Source organism: Coenobita brevimanus, chromosome 7 (assembly GCF_032717465.1).
Source record: "Coenobita brevimanus isolate Jiangsu-jjx chromosome 7, ASM3271746v2, whole genome shotgun sequence".
Classification (NCBI taxonomy): domain Eukaryota; kingdom Metazoa; phylum Arthropoda; class Malacostraca; order Decapoda; family Coenobitidae; genus Coenobita; species Coenobita brevimanus.
The window spans coordinates 14,278,903-14,286,807 of NC_136960.1; the positions used below are offsets into that span (position 1 = coordinate 14,278,903).

The window sequence follows — 7,905 nt, forward strand, 5'->3', positions numbered from 1 at the left end:
TCTATGCATTTGTGTGAAGTTTAAATATTTCCCGAAGAACGATGAACTAAGGTTTTCTTAAAGTATTAGTGATGCGCCAACACATGGTCTCCTAGGAATCACTTTCCCCATCTTATGGCTAGCCTAATAATCACTGATGGGAGAGGTAGATGGATGGCCGGAGCAAGGTAGATAAAAGTGTAAGGTATAAGATCTTTATATATTGGAATTGACCACCGGGTCCCTCTTTATCATTACTTGATAAAGAGGGACCCGGGTTTACTTCCGTCACGGCACAAACACCATACTGTTGGATTTTTACTTTTGTTGTTTCCGATTTTGAACATTGAATAGACAGACCTTTCCCTGAAGCCCAACAGTTTTCTGACTTGCAACAGATCCCATTACATCCCTTCACATCTTGCTGCATGGACATTAATACCCACTCATGCTAGGATTGTCTCATTCAGGACTGGTGTGATGGCATCATCGACTGTAATTTTATAAGCCGCATGGGTAGTATGGATATCACCAGGATCTGCACGTTAATTAAGCTTACCCCCAGCAAAGACCCTCCTCACCTCGGAAAATTCAATGCCCTGTTGACACTTGCCGGTGCTACTTGTAGGGAAGAGAAAGAATGCCTGAAAACCGTCTCTTAAGAGACCATTAGAAAGACAGTGATTACGATAGACTAAGCTGGGTAGCAACCTTAACGAAGACAAAAGTGGATAAGTTAACACACACACACACACACACACACACACACACACACACACACACACACACACACACACACACACACACACACACACACACACACACACACACACACACACACACACACACACACACACCAAGTCATCTCTTCGGCAAAAATAAGTTCAACATGTAAATTTCCATACAGGTTCAATCAGTACAGTCACAAAAAGGTTAGGGACAAAATAAAGATGGTTCCCTTCAACTCTGACCATCCAAATAAGAAACCCTAATTCAAGGAGTCAGATAAATGTCATGGTTGCTAGTAAATAAGGACAAGCCGTGGTCATCGGTTAAGATGTTAAATTCTTGCATAAAACTAGTGTGTTCTTCGTGCTTGTTCTTCATTGTTTGCCAAGATAAAAAAAAAAAATCCTGAACGGTAGGTTACATAACATTTTTTTTCTGGATATTGCCAAAGATATCAGGCTATTTATAGATAAATACATTAATCTTCTGGAGACCCAGGTAATTTGAAATTACTAACCTTGCATTATCTTTGTATGTTTGCCAAATCCGGACCCAGCTGTGTGGTAGCAGTCTACTGACCAAAGCCCCGACCAGGGCCGGTGTACCGGATCACTTCATGGCCTTATACAGTATGTGGCCACCACACCACCTTGTTTAGAAAACACAACGTACAATCAGTTCCCCCTCTCAGGTACATGGTTTAAAAGGAAAGACAAAGTATGCAGGATAAAGAATCTAATTATGGCGTCACTTTGTGAACGACAGGCAAGCTTGGTTTATCCGGCCAGCAGTGACCAGCTGGCCACATGCCCTGCCTATGTTTTTACATTCCAACTTGTTCTTGATCTCCATGCTGGCTGTTTCACTGTAAGCACTTTAGTGTGTGTGTGTGTGTGTGTGTGTGTGTGTGTGTGTGTGTGTGTAATTCACCGGGTCGGTCAGGATCACGTTATGGTTGTGATCATCAGCATTTTACCCTCCCGGAAGAGAGCTAAGAGTTCATGTAGTCCGATCTAAGGGCAAAGCCTTGACCTTCACGCACGCACACACCCACCCTCTTGCTCAAGGAGGACAGTGACCACCCGCTTCGTCAATGAAACTTTTCGCATCCTCGTCTTAGCAGATGCTAAGCAAGATCGTTATCACTGAGCCCGTGAGCGGTGTGTGTGTGTGTGTGTGTGTGTGTGTGTGTGTGTGTGTGTGTGTGTGTGTTGGTGAGGGGAGGGATTGTCGGTACTTTAGTGATGTTATACTTTTCGATGCTGCTAGTTCTGTTGGTACTGTTGTTTCTGCCCTTGTTACCGTACTGTTAGTATCAGGGTTGACGTTGATTATGTTATTATCATTGTTCATATATAGGCTACCTAATTACTTGCACATGTTCAGTGTTATAATGCCTTACTGTTAGTTTGCTAATACCAAACGATTTTATTCGGCTTACGACTGCTCTTCCGTTTTCATCACGTACCCCTAACCACGAAGCCAATTAGAGTACACACGCCCACATACAGTTGATGAACGTGTACGCTGGATACCCCAGATTCTTCAGGTTTTTATAGCCTTGTCTCATCTACGACTCTTCCGTTCAGTTCTACCAGAAGTACGTGCTGTCTTGCCTGAAACCCTTTCTTAAACCAAACTTATTTATATACAGACATGATTCATCCTTGGTCTTCCACATTCGTCTCACTGTTCGTCCCATTTTGTGTAATTATATCACATTTAGCTTGGCCTATTATCGTTGTAAATAACATCAGCTTTATATTTAGCGTGGTAGGGGGTGGCGACCATTATCCACTCACCAGATGTAATGCTGCCTCCTTCTTCCTTCATTATCATGCATTTTCTGTGTCTGCCCTCTCGCTTTCTATCCCTCACAAACACCCACAAACACACCCAGACACAAGCACCCACAAACACACACCGACACAGGCACCCACAAACACACCCAGACACAAGCACCCACAAACACACCCAGACACAAGCACCCACAAACACACCTAGGCACAAGCACCCACAAACACACCCAGACACAAGCACCCACAAACGCACACCGACACAGGCACCCACAAACACACCCAGACACAAGCACGCACAAACACACCCAGACACAAGCACTCACAAACACACCCAGACACAAGCACCCACAAGCACACCCAGACACAAGCACCCACAAACACACCCAGACACAAGCACCCACAAACACACCCAGACACAAGCACCCACAAACACACCCAGACACAGGCTCCCACAAACACACCCAGACACAATCACCCACAAACACACCCAGACACAAGCACCCACAAACACACCCAGACACAAGCACCCACAAACACACCCAGACACAAGCACCCACAAACACACCCAGACACAAGCACCCACAAACACACCCAGACACAAGCACCCACAAACACACCCAGACACAAGCACCCACAAACACACCCAGACACAAGCACCCACAAACACACCCAGACACAAGCACCCACAAACACACCCAGACACAAGCACCCACAAACACACCCAGACACAAGCACCCACAAACACACCCAGACACAAGCACCCACAAACACACCCAGACACAAGCACCCACAAACACACCCAGACACAAGCACCCACAAACACACCCAGACACAAGCACCCACAAACACACCCAGACACAAGCACCCACAAACACACCCAGACACAAGCACCCACAAACACACCCAGACACAAGCACCCACAAACACACCCAGACACAAGCACCCACAAACACACCCAGACACAAGCACCCACAAACACACCCAGACACAAGCACCCACAAACACACCCAGACACAAGCACCCACAAACACACCCAGACACAAGCACCCACAAACACACCCAGACACAAGCACCCACAAACACACCCAGACACAAGCACCCACAAACACACCCAGACACAAGCACCCACAAACACACCCAGACACAAGCACCCACAAACACACCCAGACACAAGCACCCACAAACACACCCAGACACAAGCACCCACAAACACACCCAGACACAAGCACCCACAAACACACCCAGACACAAGCACCCACAAACACACCCAGACACAAGCACCCACAAACACACCCAGACACAAGCACCCACAAACACACCCAGACACAAGCACCCACAAACACACCCAGACACAAGCACCCACAAACACACCCAGACACAAGCACCCACAAACACACCCAGACACAAGCACCCACAAACACACCCAGACACAAGCACCCACAAATACACTCAGACACTACCACCCACTTACACACTCAGACACAAGCACCCACAAACACACCCAGACACAAGCACCCACAAACACACTCAGAAACAAGCACACTCAAACACACCCAGACACAAACATAGATTAGAGATAAACGCTGCCTGTCCTGCAGGATGTTGTAGGGAGAGGTGGAAAGGGTAAGAAGGAGGAGGGATTAGAGGGACTGTGTTTTAGATAAAGAAGAAGAAAATGTGGAAGAAGATAGTGATAGAGTAAAAGATGAGGTGGTGGGAAAAAAGAAAAAGGGAAGGAAAGAAGAGAAAGAAAAGGACAAAGTGGAAAGAAGAATTAAAAGAAGCAGAGGGGGAATAGAAACAAGATGAGGTGATAAACATCTTGTATTTGGTGAACAGCTACGATTTTTAAGGAACAGTTGGTAATCCACGTTGTTCTATGTCTTAGTCCTGTCTGCTGCTTTGCTTAGTTAATACCATGGTAATAAATTGCTGCTGGTACTGCTGCTGCTATAAGAATAATAATAATTATTATTATTAGATAATAATAATAATAATAATAATAATAATAGCAATAATAATAAATTATTGTTATTATTATTAATATTTTTATTATTATTATTATTATTATTGTTGTTGTTGTTGTTGTTGTTGATCATGATGATGTTATTGTTATTATTACTTACATACATTACACTTTTAGTTCGAAAAAATGTCTCCCAAGGCAACTGAAATCACGTGAAGGTGGCAAGAATAAAAGGACATAACCGCAATGATATAAGCAGTGTCCATTTCACTCTTCGTAATTCCTTTACTACGAGTGACATACCTGGTTCTCTATCACTAATTCCTCATTTCATTGTGTGGTTAGTTCTCTCCCAGTGCAGGCTGTCGTTCTTGTATTTTAAGTAGTTGTCTGGCGCTGCTGAGGAGCCTACACATGGTCGTTTTTGTATACGGGGTCGAACGAAGCAGCTGCGGCATCCATTCAGGAGCCAAACATCCACCAGTTTTCCTTTCACCTCGCCGTGGGGAGGACCCTGATCCATTCTTGACCAGGGGATGTGTACCAAAAGAGGACGTCGGCTTCCTGCACGAGATGTATACTGTACTGTACAAGTATGACAACCCCACAAATGCAGTACCTTATCTGTGGTCGACGGGTCTGCCTGATCTGAAAAATGGAGGTTAAGCAACAATAACAACGTAGTCGTCTCATTGTTTGGCACCTCTGTTCTCATACATTCCAGTTTACTCTGTGTCTTTCCTGTGCCTCCTGCCTCTCCTTGTGTGTGTGTGTGTGAGTGTGTGTGTTATCAGTCTGTCTATCTGTCTGTCTATCAATCTATCTATACTGTCTCATTTACACTGCAGTCTTTACTCCGTGATACATACATTCCCCATCATCACCATCTCGACGCACTCTAAAGGTACTGAAGTCCTAATAAACCAGCCAATAAAGGCGGTATCACACCCATAGATGTCCAGTCTTGCCGTGGACGTCCAGTTTTACTGCCACGAGAGTGTTGTGAACATCCAAGCATGTTCCGCCACCAGAAGTATTCGTGGACGTCCACGCGCACCGTCGCTGTCCAAAACTCTGCTGCCTCCTTCGGGGGCGTGCCACATTTCCTACAGGACACATCTCCTACATATTTAGCCGTTTTTAGAGTAGTGACATATTTCCTACAGAGATACAGCATATCTCCTACACACAGTAGGTGTAGGAAATATGCTGGGTACTAAGATGTTATGTAGGAAATGTGCTTGACACTTGTTTTTGTGTAGGAAATATGACCGCCTATGTGTAGGAGCTGCGGCAATATGGTGCATCCGGCATAACATGAAGCATTACAATGGCACTTTTTTATTTCTCACTAAAACATACGTACATAAAATGAAACATTACAATGGCACTTTTTAAATGAAAACCTCAAGCCTGTCACGAATGGCAGTGCGACAAGTGGGACATGTTGCAGGGTTGTTACTATCTGCTGCTGACCAAAGGATAGTTATGCAATCTGCACAGGAGGAAGCGTGTCGGCAGGGCAGAAGAACAACTGTCCTTTCCCTTCGCCTTAGGCAGATGCTGCACCGAAGTTCGGGAGGAACATCTTGTGCACCAGCTCCGTTGTTGTCAGGGCCCGATGCTCATCCCCACTCTCATCAGCACTGTCTCCAGGAAGTTGAAATGATGAAACAGAGCTATCAAATGTGTAAGCGACAGCATTGATGTATTGGGTCAATGTGTATGATCCAATCTGTAATTTTTCTTTCAAGTTCTGCCTCCGCTCAATGTTTCTAACAAACTTCTCCTTTTTCTGACGAGTGATGTCCAAGCCAGCATCCACACGTTCAGTGTCCTTAGTTGTGTCTGTTATCAGATTAGTCAGATGTGTTAGGAAAGTGTGGATGTTTGGCTTGTGCTGGCGGACAATGGCTTTCAGTCTGCTGTGATATGACTCTGCATCACTGTTAGTTCCACGAGAAAATTCGAAGACAGATATCCGTTGTGGAGTGACTTTTCGAATCCAGTACTCTGTGATGTAGGTTTTGAATACAGTAATTTTTGCCTGGGAATGATCATTCACGTCAAAATTTTCTTGGAACAGAGAGTCAATTGCTTCATGCATTCGATTGGCTGGCACATAACTTAGTGTCATGATCTTTTTGACCCACTTATTAAACTGCTTGTTGTCGTTGTAAAGTTCAGTTAGCCCCAGTTTCTGAATTTTCCGGTACAGGTTTTGTGAAAAGTGGAAATGACAGCCCTCTATCTGAACCTGTGGCCAACAAGAGCGAATTGCTTTACCAGAACTGCTTTCAAAATCACCCATTGCTTGTTCGGGATTCAGGTTGGGGATGAGTTCTTTCACTTTTTGCATTGTGAGATCATACAACTTTTGAGACTTTGAGGTCATCAAAGTGAAGATGAGTGGGAATGAATGACCTTTGTAAAACCCAAGCAATGTGAAGAGCTGGTAGAAGAGTGCAGGCACAGTGTAAAAAATACCGTCATAATTCCATTCCTTAATTGTGGTCATCAGTGGTACCAGAGTTAGAGAGTAAAAAATCATTGCCATACGACCACTTCCCTGGTCAGTGATAACAGATCTGAGGTTTCCGTTAAAGGCCTGGGCCTCTGGGCTTTCTAGAATGTTGGCACACTCCTCTGCAGTGTGTGGTTGCCTTGGTTGAATTCGGCGCTTGGCTCGAAGCATGCTGCACTCTACAGATGAGAAAGACACATCTGCTCCATGTGGGTGATGTCTTGTTACCCGCCTGAAGATCTCGGAGTTGCTGGTAGAGCCCACTTCCTCAGCAGCCTTCCTCTTGAGAGTGTTCCTCAGATCTGTTTCAGCAAAGTCGGATGCTTCATGGTTGTGACCTTGCGTTGCTCTGATGACACCAGTTGTCTGTAAAATATGACTGCCTAATAATTCGAACAACCCCTCACACCACCACCACCACCACCACAGAACAACACCTCACACCACCACCACCACCACCACCACAGAACAACACCTCACACCACCACCACCACCATAGAACAACACCTCACACCACCACCACCACAGAACAACACCTCACACCACCACCACAACCACCACCACAGAACAACACCTCACGCCACCACCACCACCACCACAGAACAACACCTCACACCACCATCACAGAACAACACTTGTGCATAACGTTGATGGCGCTAATTATTAGATGGCCTAAATTATTATTTTTTATCAGTATGCCATGTACAAATAGTAAGTAATTGTCAATAAATACAGGAATATAAGCACCTCAATAATTTTGTACTCAACATGTTGATTAAATCTCACCAAGCTCCCGGTCTATAACATTTTACAACAATTTTTACCTCCGACAATACGGCTCTTCCTCCACAGTTGGGGTGCTGAATGCAACGCAGGTACAGTTTGTTGTTTCTGGCCACATTTCGGAG

The 7,905-nt window shown here is 45.0% G+C and overlaps 1 pseudogene; it reads right to left on the minus strand.

The window, feature by feature from the left end:
• Window positions 1–5,934: 5,934 nt before the first annotated feature.
• Window positions 5,935–7,905, minus strand: part of LOC145405249 (uncharacterized) — a 2,040-nt pseudogene continuing 69 nt past the window's right edge.